Here is a 16,861-nt window from a genome sequence, read left to right on the forward strand (position 1 = left end):
TCTTTAAAGTGAATTGGTCTACAATAGACACTTTTTTCATAGGTATTTCAAATATTAAAATTGATGAATACAATAGCAAATGTATCTTTTGGATATTCCTATTAAAATAATTCTTGAAAACAAGTTTATAAGTAGTAGAAGAAGAAGGAGAGGATGAAGAATGGCATGGAATCTATATCTTAACAAAGTCATTCACGTCCAAAAAGATTACCTTAAGTTAATTAAGGTTAAATAAGTGAATATACCCTATATTTGTCTATCAGTTATGTTCATGTCACTGATTTATATCGAATAGAAGGAAATCAAAAAATGGTAACGCTAAGCTATTCGTCACTCATATCTGAATCAAATACTTTTGTTAATAAAAATAAAAAACAGCACTAAAGTGAAATAAAAACCACTTATTTCTCAAGACATGTTAAGATCTTCATGAAGAAATTGTGTCTTCAAGTGAAGTGTTGTCCATCTCTTTATATTGTTATTGGTTTCATTGTTTAGATGAAATTTTGTAATAATATAAAAATATAAGTATAGAGCGGAACAATAGAGGCCGATAGGAAGCACGGACATAAATAAATGTTATAATAAAATAGTTTATAGATGTATATACATGTATTTGAGCAAAAAAATGGCCATCAATTGAATATGCGAAATTTCCTAAGAGTTAACATTAGAAAAGGACCATGATTAGAAAAAATATCATATGACAAATTAATTCTAATCTGACCCAAAGTTCGTAGTTCATTTAATCTAGCCATAAACAATAAATTTGTCGTCTGTTCTAATATACCAGCAAGCACAATACAAAGGTCAAGGTCGTATTACTTTCTACTTATCGAGTAACACTAAATCTACTAAAAGAACACCAAAACAACACTTGAACAATACTATACAGTTTTTTCATTAACACTGAATACTAGTATATCTAAGAATCAACACCCGTTCGTTGTTTCATGTTCTGGCACTGTTTCTTAACATAAACATCAAAGGCAATATAAATGTCGATTCTTACTTGGTTACACCTTCATCATTTTCTCACGATTAAATAAAGTGAACGTCAAGTGTCAGTGCTGAATGACTTTACTAATCAAACTTAATTAGCAAATTAATGGTGTGTTAGAGAGATTTCATTCATGTTTTGTTAACATTGTACTGGGCGTCATCAAAGAGATAACAAGTTGATTTAATGTAAAATGTATTTTATGCAGGAAATTGTGATGTCAGAAATAATTCTCATTCATATTTACATCAGCTGCATAATATGTTTCATACAGATGCGTGTTTATTTTTCTTCGAATTCACACTACACACTACAATTAGATGTTATGACTTTTATGCAAGATTTTTCATCTTTATTTTTCTATCTTGGTCTAGAACTTCTATCTAAAATGCGCCAATTATCTGTCGAGGCAAATCACATAACCAAAGTTTGTTTTTTCGTTTAAAGGAAAACAAAAAGTGTTTGAATTAAGTGAATTGATGTCAATACAATTTTATGTTTGTAATACATTCTACTTCAGAAAGATGAGATATGGTATAATATAACTCAATACATATTTTCTTCATAGAGTGTAATTTATACATCAATAATAATCATAATTTTACCAAAAGAACAGACAAAGTATCAATCAACTAATCTAAATAAATCATGATAACAGTCATAACACTTACTCAATAATGAATAGATAGATGAATTGCTGATAAATTTCAGGTAGAAAACTGCTATCAAAAGATAAGCTCTATCATCTTAAATACGACTGAACATCAACATGGAATTGTTACAATCAAAGGACGTAGTTAACCTATAACAGTAAATTATAAAAAGCAATATTTTATCTCTTACACAATAGACAGTAATCAAACAATACACAAGAGTATAATTAAGAAAAGATATATACAAAAAAAGACCAATAACACTTTGAATTTCAAAGGGATTGTTCAATCGGTCCTTGTAAGTTATTCATGAAGAAGCTTTACATTGTTTTATTCATGTTTTTTTATGAATTGTTACTTAGTGAGTTACTCAAGAGAACTCAGATTCTACTTGTAAATATATGATATGAAAAATACTCTATTATATAATTACGGAAATAAATACTCTTGTAAATGCTTTTTAATCAGACTTCAAAAGTATCATCAGATTAAAAGCCTATGACCAGAACAAAGTAAAATTATGTTTCTAAAGAAATACATTTATTAAGATCAAACGTAAAAACAAGTATAACGTGATCATATGTTGAAAAAAATTATAAATTTTGTCGAAATATTTTTTGATGTTGAGGACAAAGCAATATTAAAGGCTTGGTTTTAATATGTATTGCTTTTGTTCATATAATTACTTGAAACAGAACAACTAAGCTGATGCAATTATCATTAAAACTATGTAATATTAAATTTTTTATAATATTAGGTCATCAAGCACAACATCTATATAATATATGTCCATTTTAACGTTACTCGAAAATGTATTTTGCTAGACCATTGCTCTCCTATCTAAAATATATATAATTGACAAAGCTGTTATAGATACCACGATCAATTATTGTTATTATCTACGTACGACCGACTTAAAAACATGTATAAACTATAACTGTGTCCAGAGGACACGGATGCCCACACCGACAACATATATAACATTGGTATATAGTGAAAATATCAACAAAGGGCCAAAATTCTGTTAAATATGGTCGCAGTGAAAATTCCTTCCTTTACTACCGTCTACACATTAAGGTTGTTCATCCCTGGAAGTTTAAGTAAAATCTGCCATCCGGTTTAAGAGGAGTTGCGTTCACAAATTTCAATATGGTATATGGTGAAAAATCAACAAAGGGCCATAATTCTGTTAAATTTGGTCGAAGCAAAAATTCCTTCCTTTACTACCATCTACACATTAAGGTTGTTCATCCCTGGAAGTTTAAGCAAAATCTGCCATCCGGTTTAAGAGGAGTTGTGTTCACAAAATTTCTACATAGTATATAGTGAAAAAATCAACAAAGGGCCAAAATTCTGTTAAATTTGGTTGCAACAAAAATTGCTTCCTCTACTACCATCTACACATTAAGGTTGTTCATCCCTGGAAGTTTAAGCAAAACCTGCCATCCCGTTTAAGAGGAGTTGCGTTCACAAAATTTCTATATGGTATATAGTGAAAAAATCAACAAAGGGTCAAAATTCTGTTAAATTTGGTCGCAGCAAAAAATCCTTCCTTTACTACCATCTACACATTAAAGATGTTCATCCCTGGAAGTTGAAGCAAAATCTGCTATCCTGTTTAAGAGGAGTTGCGTTCACAAAATTTCTTTATGGTATATAGTGAAAAAATCAACAGAGGGCCATAATTCTGTTAAATTTGGCTGCAGCGAAAATTCCTTCCTTTACTACCATCTACACATTAAGGTTGTTCATCCCTGGAAGTTTAAGCAAAATCTGCCATCCGGTTTAAGAGGAGTTGCTTTCACAAGATTTCGGGACGTACGGACAGACGTACGGACGGACGGACGGACAAGTGCAACGCTATATGCCCCCAACTTTGTGGGGGGCATAATCATTCAAACGAGTATTGTGATGAGATAGAAATACGTGAAAGGTAGCAAAAGTGATTTCATGTACTTATATACTTTATCATTCACTCTTGAGTTAACAAGATCACACATTTTGTTAAGATTACAAAAATCACCCCGCCACTTTGTTGTGCCCAACCACCCTTTTTACAGGTCTAGAATAATCTCTATGAGGTTTTAGCTGTCTAATGGTCAAAACTGAGAATAGATTTCCAGCAAGTTTCAAAGACAGGACATAACGCTTTATTTCAAGTAAAAACCATCTAATGAATAAATTATAAAAATAGATAATTATTTATCCAGTTAAAAGCTTTGATTATTTGTTTTAAAAAAGCCAGACAACAACATTTTGAACTACCGATTGCAAAATATATAAGCAATTGCAGTTAAATGACGTCTTCAAAAAGTAAAATATTAATATTTTAAGAAGATATCGACATATAAGAAATAGAAAAAAAAACAGTTTAGAATAAACAGAATAACCTAAAGGAATTAAACACCCAACACACTTCATAAAAGAAATGTATAGAACACTTTTAAACATAATTGTAAATGTTGCCTGTAAAATTATTAAGAAACAAAATGTTTTTTGATCTCGAATACCTATCACTCAGAGCTGTCACGTAAATTGCATTAATTTTTCCTTGACAACCATGTGATAAGAAGCAAACAATCTTAGAGAATATCTTATAATTACCGAAATGGATACTGTTGCTATTGCCTGTCATACGAACAACAAATATATGATATATTTCTACCCCCAACCGGAACAAAGTGAATATGTTTTTCAAATGGGATTGCTTTATCAAGGCGAAGCACACAAGGAAACTGCACAATAACACAAGGAAAGAAATAAAGTGTCCCATAATTTCAATTGATTTTTCTGTAACTTTCATTGATGCTAGAGCAATTGCTGCAATAGAGATCTACTTATCTTGTATCGTATGTAGTTTGGATATCTAGACTATTCTGCCCTAGATGAGTCATGTAATTGTAATTGTTTTTATGCAATTTATTTGTATGTCACTTTAAACAGAGGCAGACAAATTATGATTGCTTCCTCTATTCAAGCAAATGTTTAAAGGTATCGGAAAATATACAGTTTTACTGAACCTTTCCTGAATCTTTTATTGATGGAAATGACAGAATCATAACTTAGCGAAACATTTTATGAAAATGAGTAAAATTAAGATAAGCATAGTTGTATCAATTATAGAACATTTTAGTACAACATATAGAAATAATGTAAAAACAATGTCAGTCGTAGTACTTATAGTCTTCTTGTTGTACTAAATGTTTAAACAGATATTGTTTATAAATACTAGTATAACATTTCGAACCCTATCATTCACATACCTTACTCTTAAATTATTTACCAAGTATGAAAGTAACAAAAGATAAATAATTGTTGTTCGGCCAGGTCTGAAGTAAAGGGTTCTTGCTGAAACAAAATGTTGATGGATCGTGTGCCTTTCTTACGTGTTTGGCAACTAATAAGAAAAACCATATCTTAACTTCAAATAAACACATCTTTCGCACGTGTGTCAAAAACAAACAAAATGGAAAATACATACTTCAAACAAACAAAACATTTCACACATGTGTCGAAACAAGCAAGAACACGTTTATTTTACCTGAATAAAGGGTAAGAAAATAAAGCATACTGCTGCAATTCAAAACTCCAAAAAATACATGAAATAAAATCAAACTAACTTAAATTTAATCCTTAGAACATGGACTTTTGTTTGTCTAATATAAATATTTGTGTTTATATCTTCAAATTAAAGCAATGATTAAAAAAAACACATCCAATATATGCCGTTTGTTTTACAACTGTTTTATAAATTCAACGAAATTTGTAATGCTGAGGAAGTTAGTTAATATTTTGATATTTATTTAATCTTATTGCAATTATATGAAATATAATATATATAATATAGCAAAATATTTATCCCGTTGTATGTATAATAACCGTGCTTAACTAAAAATTTCCATTGGCAAATATGTGTTAAATTCATTTTATCCTAATGTTTAAAAATAAAAGAAAAGAAAAGGCAAATAGATAATGATTAATATCTGTATTAGAGCTGTCGGAAGTGTAAGCATGAAATGCACATATTATTTATGGCATATTTATGGCATCTTCTTTCCTGTATTTGCTATTTTTAAAAAGAAAAATACAACTTTGAAACAAACATTATGTTAAATTAAGAAAATTAGAAATATTCTCATCAGAAAAACTGCACCATAAACTTAACGGAATAATACTTTCTTTGTTTTCGAATCATCGCGTTGCAGTGTAACATGCTTGCGAAAATAACGAAGGTAAATATGTGATGAGTAAAATAAAGTTCAAACAAAAAGTCAGATCGTGGGAATATTTGAAAGTTTTCTAGTGGTTTGTGACCTCATTGCGCTGAATGTTATTGCGCAGTTAAAATAGTTCATCTTTTTCTCTCTCGCTTTTGTTGCTCTTGTCTCACAGTAAACAGACTATAAAGCAGTTGTGCTTCTTTATCAATCATCAAAGTCTGATTTATGTATTTTCTTTAGTAAATCAATACTTCTTTATCTCGTGCAATTGGAATTTATCTTGCAAATTTATCTTGCAAATCAGTTTTCAGAAGAAACAATTTTAAGCGGTTCTCGTGCTTTTCTTACTTGTTACGTATCATAATAAAACTCATATCTATTTTATTCTTTCGAAGAGAAAATGCGAAAGTTATTTACAGATTAATGCATCAACATAACCATTGACTGAAATACTTGAAAAAAAAATGCAAAATATATTTGTATGTAAGTTGATATCCTTTGATCAGGATGTTTTTGTAACATTTTAATGGATACATTCATTGATTTATCAAACATTTAACTATGTGTTAATTTATTTATCCCCTTTATCATATGGCCTTTTGAGTTCATTTAGACTTTTCTTACTACTTGAAATTGGAATTTTCAACTCTTTTTACATGCTATATTGTACATTATAAGAGCCTTAGCCTTAATATGTGGAAATTCATAAAATACTATTTTAGATTACTGATACAGTATCAAGTTCATCGACTAAAATGTACACATCGTAATTTTAATGACTATCAAACATTCATGTCAAAGGGCAAAATTAAAATACTTCGCTGTGAAAGGTTGTCTTCTTCGTTCTCATCCAACACATTAAGTTTTAACATTGAATCTACTTATGTCTCTGCTAGAGGCTCAGTTTGACGCTGCACACACCTACTTTTATCGAGTCCGAGATTTACATTTTTTTTGTTGATTTCCTTTGCAGGAGATACATTTCATGAATTATTTATCGTTGTGTTTATGAAGCAAAAACTATGAAACAAACATACCATTATGCTGACAAGACAACACAATATAAGACAGTTAGACATTATTATTACTATTATCATAAAACCTTTATTCAAGACGATCTGATGTTTGAAAAAGATTTTTTTATCACTTTTAAATAGATCAATTATTTTGTGTATATTCAGCATTTTATAGAGCAAGCAAGAACGGGTGAGTATTCTTAAGAAAGCAGCCAAAATTTCTCATAGATTACTTATGTTAACCATAACCTGTTTGGCTAAATCATGCAACGATGATGTTTCAACACATAATAGAATAAAACATATCTCTGTATACATTTTTTGATATTGCTTCATAGAATTTTGGAGTTTCCAAGCGATGTCTTGTATTGAACACATTTACACTTACCAGGAAACATAACTATTAAACATATTCTTAGTTAAATCTTAACTTACAAACAATTTACAAACATATAAAAATTTCATTTACAACTTTTTTACAACATGTTTTGTATTGATGTTAATTGTATTGAAACACTACTATTGAAAGAGGTTACCTATCTACATTTGTATAAGTATACTCAAGATGACATGCCATTACATTTTATCACGTAGATGATTAAGAAGTGATTGGTCCTTTTTATGAGTCACGAAATGATTTCATAACATTTGCATTGCCATGAACATTTTATAGTCTATTATACATATTGTTCTAGGAAATCTTTTAGAGAATTTGCTTTTATAACCAAACGTAGGTTTATAAAGAACAAACTGCTCTGTAAAACTGTATTTAAACAAAAATAAAACCTTTGTATTTTTATTCATCGTTTGACAATAGAACTTGTCAGAAAAGTAATCAAAGATAATTTGAATAATGATTTTTTAAAGGACAAAAGATAGTATAATGTTTCAAGCGACCAATAGTTAACGATATTAACGCTGAAAACATACATGGTAAAATACTGAGCAGTAACGGAATTTCTGTCATTTAAGGCAACTCTGTAATTGCAGAACATTTACAACAGAAATATGTTTGATATTTTTACCTATAACATCTGCTAAAGCAATAGTACATTGACACCGATACGTGGTTGTTACCGTTTGAATGTATGGAACAAAAACTATCTTGAAATAAAAATATTTTACATTCTATTCAAATCTAAATAAATGTATCGAAATTGATTTTAGATTGTAAATCTTTCAAACAAAAGCATTTGAAATGATAAATGGCAAGAAAATAACATAATATCACACATGTTGTTTACAATTGATCGATCTAAAATACATTGTTCCTGAAATAATAAAACGAACCATTGAAGACTAATAAATCTTGATATTGAAACAGAGAAAGATATATGAAAAGCACAGATTGGGATATTGATGACCCTAGGTTTAAGGAAATGAAATGGCAGTATTTTTTCTACAGCAACATCTGAATTGTTATTGTTTTGTTTGAATTGTTCTAAAAAGTTGTTTCAAAAGAGCAATTAACCTTAATTTAAAAAAAAACAACAGAGGAATTATTGCTTTTTGCAAAATGAATTGAAACATTAAACTGTTTTAATTCTTGTATATATACTTTAATGTTTTCCTTTGGGAATTTTATGAGCATATACGAGTATATCTATAAACGGTTTCTAGAATTTCTTTACTTCCTTATAAATAAATAATCTGAAAATATACGAGTATGTAAAAAAATTAATTTAATAAATGTACATGCTTGAAAAGTGATATTTTTTCCGGTCATACTTTTGTATAATTAAGTGCAACATTTCTAAGTAAAGACACTCATAAATACTATCTGAAATCAACATTAAAGCTTGCTATTTTCAAGCAGATACACAGAAACAACTACGGTTTAATGTCTATGATAAGTGATTTGTGATATCGTGTCTTGTAGCATTATTACCGTATTTCCCAGCATAAAATTAACAACTGTAGAATGTAGCGCTGAACATGCAGTAATGTTGTAAAGGTAGTAAAATTTAAATAAACTAGTATTTTGACTTCTATACAAAATACTACTTCACTACAATTATAACCCACTGTCAACAGAGCAAAGGAAAACTTTATTTCATCTATATAGCGTGGAAACTGTATTAAGATACCAAAAGTAAATTAAGTTTAGAAATAAAATGATAAGCATATCTGAGGAATAATTCGCCTTTATGGCGCTTGAAGAGTATTAAAACATTTTCAACACAGTATAGTTGGCTTTGATATATATGTCGTCGACTGTAATAACAAAAGTAACATGTTTTTATATGTCTTTGATATAAATATATTTTGGAATATATTAAGAGAACAAAGTACATAAAAGTTTTTCATTCATTTTAAGTTTTATATATTATATCATAGGCCTATTAGGCGGATACAGTTACCTCATTCGAGATAACTTAAAACAATTCTTTTTTATACTAAAGCTGCAGGAAATAAATTGTGCTTAATCTTTATCCTTTCTCCTCGAGATGCTTAAAATTGTTATTTTGGAGTTCTCGTACACACAAAAGAAGGCGCGTAGCTCTAAATATAGTCATGTGTGTTGCATCAGCCTTATTTGTTTAATATTCAACCCCGAATTGCACTCTAAACTTCATTCTCCTTTATATTATTTACGATCACGGAAGTGAAAATAATTAACAAGTAAAGCTTCAAAGATATAATCTGGCTATCAATTTTCAGTGGAACAAAGTGAAATATAATGTTCAAAGGGAATCATTTGTCATTGTAAAACATAAAAGTAAGTGTTATGTCATCAAATAAAAAACATGATCCGTTATTTTTCTTGACATCAGAGATATTGCTTTACAAGAAATATGCCTTAAACAATATACAAAGTGTTTGTGGATCAGGGTTTGAAAGTGTGTGTTGACATCAAAATCAACGTTAACGCTTACTTTAGCGAATTTAATTAAATATGACAAATATATATATATATATAAAACTTGTTGAGAAAGTAGGAAATAACATTTGATACGTTATCTGACATTTCAAGACAACTATATAATCGTTATGTTGTCTAATATCAAAGAAAAATATATTATCTTACAGATTATATTTGAAAGAGAGTTTTACCTTTGAAAAGGATATTTATCAATGCTAAGTAAAATGTGCAACTAAATAATCTTTTATCACGTACATGATTAAACAGTGCTTAATCTGTTTTATGAGTCAACGAGACAGATTAAAAATATTTACATTGCCATGCATATTTAAAGATCCTGTATATTGTAATTAAGGTTGTTACCACACTTTAGTGTAAGTTTGTATATGTATATAATTATGCTTCTAAAACAATTTTATAACATCGAAGAATATGTAAAATATGTATTTCAAATATTCGTCCACATTATATTTAATCATTAAAGGGACTCCACTGAGGTTTTTTGACATGATGGGACTGAAAATATTTTTTCCAGATAAATGTACCATTTGATGTAGGTGTAAACCACGAATCTTTGTGCAAACTTTCAGATCATTCGCGCACTTCATTTTTCCATAATAATTATTCAAATTGTAAAAAAATGACCCAAAATGAAAAGCGTTTAAACGTTTTTCACTCAAATTAGGCTAAGAAAAGCATAAAACTACGATTTTCGATTTATTTTAAAGTATATTTCTTAACTATCTTTGCATATATTTCTGTTTAAAGCGCCCCAGTTCATTTATGTAAGAAATTCTAATGTTATGTTTTTAGGCTTTTAAACCTCAGTGGAGTCCCTCTAAAATATATGCATTCATTTATTATTAAAAACAATTGACTTAGACTTTATAGAAATGAATTTCTAATTACCTCCCTTTATTAACATGAAATGTAAATTCAGTAATATCTTTACAAATAATGCTTTTTGGAACTTACAATATTGATAAATCTTCATTTGAGCATTATATTTATTAAATAAAACCATAAAAAAATGAGTTACTGGATCTTTAATTGTTTGTAGTTTCTGTGTGAAAATAAATTGATATATTTAAACAAATGATTGTTTGTAATGTAAGAGAGAAGATAATTAATCATGTAAACTTTCAAATGTAACGTTTCACGTAAAAATTGTTTCTGATAAACAAAATGATAAAAGACATAAATAATAAGCATACTTCGAATTTTATTTACGCAAATAAGGCAAATGAGAGAGAAAGGCGACGTTCGCGGAGTGTATCCAAAGACTAGATAAAATCTAACAGACTAGAGATAAAATGGCTTTCTCAAGAATGCTGAAATCGGCAAAATTGAAAATGTTGCTGGATCGGTTTGATAAAGCCTGTTCACGGACGGTACCAGAAAGTGCAAGGACCATCGGAAGGTCAACAAGTGGGGAAATTGACAGAAAATTTGCATCATAAATTTTTATTCATATAAAAAATGAAAATTGAATCTACATACACATGCATACAACATATGTTTTAGTAATGATATAAAAACATTGATAAGTAGTTGAAAATAAGGACAAAACAATCATGACATCGAAATGTGTTGCAATCTTTCGAAACCAAATCAATTAATCTGGCATTGTCTTTGCATTGTCGGTCGCTCGAATGAAAGCAAATAAAACAAAGAAAATAGCACAAAAATCACATAACAACACACATGTTGTAAAGGAATAATTGATCTTAGCAATATTTTAAAAGGAAAAAACTTCTCTTAAATTGAAATATACTAGTAGCTGGAAACAGATGATAGGAATCTGAACAAATATATTGATAACATGAGGATGTAGGGAATAATTTTTTTGTCTTTTAACCGGTGCTGGGGAACATGAACTGTGTGCAATAACTACTACCTTAATGAAAGGGCTCATTTAAACCGGGCCTTCAACATTTACAAGTGTGCCGTTATGTGTGTCCTTTTAACAAATCCATTTTTCTCTTCTTTTTTGTTTCCTATTTCGGTTGCGTTACTTTATGCAGTATCTCCTGTGATCATACTGAGTCGTTTGTCTTTTATTTGCAATATTGTTAAGTAAGACCACCAGCTGTGTGTATATGATATCATCTATGTATTTTCACACAGAAACAATTAAGGGATTATTGTCTGTGATAAATGACTTTTGATATAATTTTGTTGTATAAAATTTACTTTTTGAGGTATGAAATTGAAAGAGCATTAAATCATTTAAGACCCTGTATGTTGTAATTAAGGTTGTTACCACTCTTAAGTGAAATTGTATCTATGGATATAATTATTCTTCTAAAACAATCGAAGAATATGTATAATATGAAATGCAAATATTTGGGCACATTACTAGTATATGTAATCATTGAAATATATATTATATGCATTCATTTCTTATTGACATATTTGACTTCTATTTTATAAAACATAAATTCTAATTACCTACCTCCCTTTATCCTTTATTAACATGAAATGTTAAATTCGGTAATATCTTTATAAATAATGCTTTTTGGAACATACAATATTAATAAATCTTAATTTGAGCATCATACTTATGATATATAACCATACAGGATCTTTAAATAACATCATCTGATATGGCTTGGAACAACTCCTTTTTAGTAAAGCAACATGACAAAATAATATGCTTTTCCTTAAATTTTTTCTCAAGACATGAAATTGATAGTTCAACTGATTTGTGTCCTTCTTAACGGCATTATTTTAAAATAACTTTTTTTCAATTAATTATTTAACATTAATTCGGCGCTTCAAAAGGTATATTGAACAGCTTGTACAATTCGTTCGATCAATAGTGAATGATGTTCAAATGATGCAGTCTAAAGTCTCGTGGGGTTTTTATTCATGATTTGTTTGTATATTTTTTTAAAAAGTTAATCCAGAAATCTTTATAGTTTGTCATGAGAATATGTCAAACATGTTCAAGTGTACACATGAAGTGACCTAAACTAGCCTTAATCTCTTAAAATTCATAAAAAATACATGTACATATAAAATCTTAATCCATTAGTAATAAGGTACAAACGGTTTTAAAAAATAAATACAACCATACTTTAAGCTTAGATACATTAATTGTGAGATTTAAATAATTATTACACGAGTTATTTATAATATGCATTTCTGAAACTTTAAACACCTTTTTTATTTTTGAGAACTCGATCACACAACAAGAGGATTGCATTCTGAAAAAAAAGATATGTTTGTTGCATCATCCACATTTGTTAGATGCTTTTGATAACCCCGACTTGCACTTTGCAAACTTAATTCTCCTTAACATCATTTGCGATCACGGAAGTGAAAATAATTATGTAATCAGGCTTAACCAGTGTTATCTGGTTTTCATTTTCACTGGAAAAAAGTGAAATATAATGTTCAAAGGAAATCGTTTGTTATTGTAAAACATAAAAGTAAGTGTTATGTCATCAAAGAAAGATAAAACAAAAACATCACGTGATCCGTAATTTTCATTCATATAAGAGATACTAAACAAAAGATAAAAATTAAACAATAGGTGTAGTGTTTGTGAATAGCAAAACTTTAAATATACATGTAATTTGGAAGTGAATGCTAACATCTTAATTATAGTGTGTTTGTTTGTTTGTTTGATTTGGTTTAACGTCACAATGACACAGTATAGGTCATATGGCGACGTAGGAGGAATACCTCAGGTGCCAATTATTTCAGGCACGAGCGGGCACCTCAGTAGAATCACCGACGTTCCGGCTTCCTCACATGAAAGAATCCAATGCCTCTGTCGGGATTCGGATGCACAGCGCTGAAGGGCAATTCAAATGTGTCATTGCTCAACATAAATGCTTACTTAATAACACATTACATTTCACACAAATATTTGTGAACTTTTTTAGATATTTTATGACAAGAAAACAAATTTTACAAAGGGTCAATGATAAAACAAACTATTATATAAGCATAATACCATGTTCAATCAATTATTTCAAACATTTCTAAACATTAGTTTTATATAAATGTTAGACCTACACATGTAGAAAAACTGTCGTTACATTTTTTCCTTTTACTCAAAACGTGAAAAATACATCTATTTAACTTAAGGATATTAGATTTGTCGTGTTTTTTATAAATGTTGAAAACTATAACATTTTGAGTCAGAAAGAGATTTTTTATGTTTTTCATGATGACCTCAGAAAGATATGTTTGTTTTAGTGTGTCATATTTTTCTATAAATAACACACGATTTATATATCACAACAAGTGGAAAGTTTAATGAATATAAAGTTCAAACATAAGCTTAGAAAACTTTTAACATTACCAGAAAACAATTTCATTTTCATAAATAGACGATTAATTATTATTTGCCATAAAATGATAATTTACATTACTAAAACTTATATCCGCCCAACTCAGCAATTTAATGAGATCTTTCACACCTGGAGATGATAAAATGGCAACTACTGTCAAACACAAAATGTAAAATGATTGCAAATAAATGCATGTAAAATCTGTGCCTGCTAATACACATATGCATTGTAACTTGAAAAGGGACCATGTTTATCGTTTAAATAATATGCTTTTAAATTAAAGAAAACATGTATTTACCATTCTATTATTTTTAAAATCTACGTATCTTTTTGCTTTTGTTTTAAATTATATCAAAATATCTTAATAATGTTTTGATTATAAATTTTAAGCTAGCAAATGTATATGTGTTCTTGAAGTATCATATTTCTCAATTTTATTACGGTGCATAAATGACTACTACCAAAGTACTACAATGGTATAAAAAAAACACCTTACTAATTTACAATAGAAACAAAAATACAAGAACACGTCATACAAATATTGTCTAAGCGTATAATAATGATATACTTTATAACCACACACTTCATTTCATTTCCTTGTTTCTATCAATAGAAAATAAATGTTGATATTATCAAGTAGTTTGCTATATTTACTTTACAAAATATCATCATCTAAATCTGTCACTCATATTACTCATACCAATATTGTTTTTACTATATCACTAATGTAAACAGTTGCAATTGTTTACTTAACAACTCGTGGGACAGAAATTATATTTTCTTGTAGTATAAACAAAATAATGAACCTTGTAAAGTAAACTTTCTCACGTGTGTCCTATCATGATAAGATACCATTCTCAATCTATTTTAAGTAAACTTAAATTAAACTGCGTAGTACAGGTCAAATGTCTTACGAAAACGGTTAAAGTTGTCCAAAACGATGTTAGGTTGAAATTATTTTACAATCCACAGTCCTATAAATAAAATAATGATAATAGTTAGTGTCAACAAAAATATGTATTTTGCAATAAACCTTGAAGGCAATAAACGTTTCATTTAACATTTTGAAATCACCTTACGCCATTGCAATCTGGTTTGAGAGTTCTTGCGAAATTCAAAACCTCTCATGTACGAACTAAGTTTTAACAATTTGAACTTATAGGAGTTTTAAAAGATTAAATCGGTTTTTATAAGTTTCTCATTTCAATTAGTATGTTCTAACGACATAAGCTATCATTTTTAATTGTACAAAGTTGTTAAATTGTTCTGTTTTCTTATAATTGGTCATATTACCCTTCGCATTTATCTTTAGGTGGCTGAGGGGTTGCCTTTAAGGTGTTCAGGCGTCAGAATTGCAGCATCCGTTTATCCCTGCACGATCGTAAGAGGCGACTAAATGGGCTCAAATAATTAGAGTCTTTGCATCTCTTAGCTCCAGCAGGTGAGGTGGTTTTTACCCTGGTGTTGAAACATCCGAGTGAAACAAAAATCAACGCCATATGACCTTAATTGTGTTTGTATGCCGTTAAAGCAAATAAAACAAACAGACAGAACATTTATCATTTACTGGGATTTAATATTCAGGTTCTGATTGAGTCTGCCTATTTCAGGCTTTGTAAAATTGATTTCCGTAGACAGTGATCATAAAACTTTACTAAGAAATTAGCTAGGTTCACAGCAAGTTATTTTGAAACATTAAACATTATTTTTTCCTCATTTAACAAACATGCATGCACTGTTCTTTCTTATTTTCTTCATCCTTTTTTTCTTTCGGTGTTGTGTTAAGCCCATTTTTGCGCATGTGTTTGTGTGTCTGAAACATCATGCTCAAAGGATATTCTATGTTTGAATTTACAAATGGTAGTGCAAATTCCATTAGCCTGGCATATTTCTCAACTTTGCTTCTTTTTATAATTTATGAAAACACGCATAAAAATATATTTTAGTGCAATAGATGAAGTTTTATACTAATTTACAATGTGATAGAATAAATACAACATGTACAGAAAATGAAATATTATTTTGTTGGGAAAAAGAATGAATCATAAGCTTCGCAATGAAAACACTCTCTCCAGGAAATAAGCAACATTAATGATACTAATTACAATACATAACTCTAGAAAATAAAATAGAAGAGAAGTGATGAGTAAAATACTCTTCCATCGAGAAGTAAACTCGTGGGAAAATTTGAAGTATTTCTAGCGTTCTATGACCGAATTGTACTTAATTTTTAAATTGGTCATATTTAATTAACTTATACTTGTACAGCATACAAACGTCTTTAACATCTTTTGCTTAGCAGTTATGAATATTTTATATGTTTTTAATTTGTTTTCAATCTTTCTATATCAATTAACTAACTGCTTTTAGAATTGTCATGTAGATATATTCTATTTTCACGTATTCTGACCTACCTTTCTTGTTGAATAAGATTTTAAATTGAACAAATTAAAAATCCCGGAATCAATAAAAAGACATTCGGATTTTATATCTAGCTAAAAGTTTATTGGTTTTATTTGAGGAGGAATATAAACTATATATCTGTATTAAATGCATTAGGACAAATGTTAATGGAAGTCTTTACACATGTATATTTTTATAAGTTTGAAACTGCATGAACTTTTAAGTAACTTTTTCTCTCCCTGCATGTATTTCCACCTATATAATGCAAATACTTAATGTTTAGGCATGAACTCAAGTTAAGGCATGAACGCTGAATGTTTTAATGAGTCCGAAATTTCTTGTGAAGACCTTAACGAGTAGCACACAATTTTTTAGAGAGTAAAACGACCTCAAAGAGTTAAT

Source organism: Ruditapes philippinarum, unplaced genomic scaffold (assembly GCF_026571515.1).
Source record: "Ruditapes philippinarum isolate M1 unplaced genomic scaffold, ASM2657151v2 ctg1138_1_1_1_1, whole genome shotgun sequence".
Lineage (NCBI taxonomy): Eukaryota > Metazoa > Mollusca > Bivalvia > Venerida > Veneridae > Ruditapes > Ruditapes philippinarum.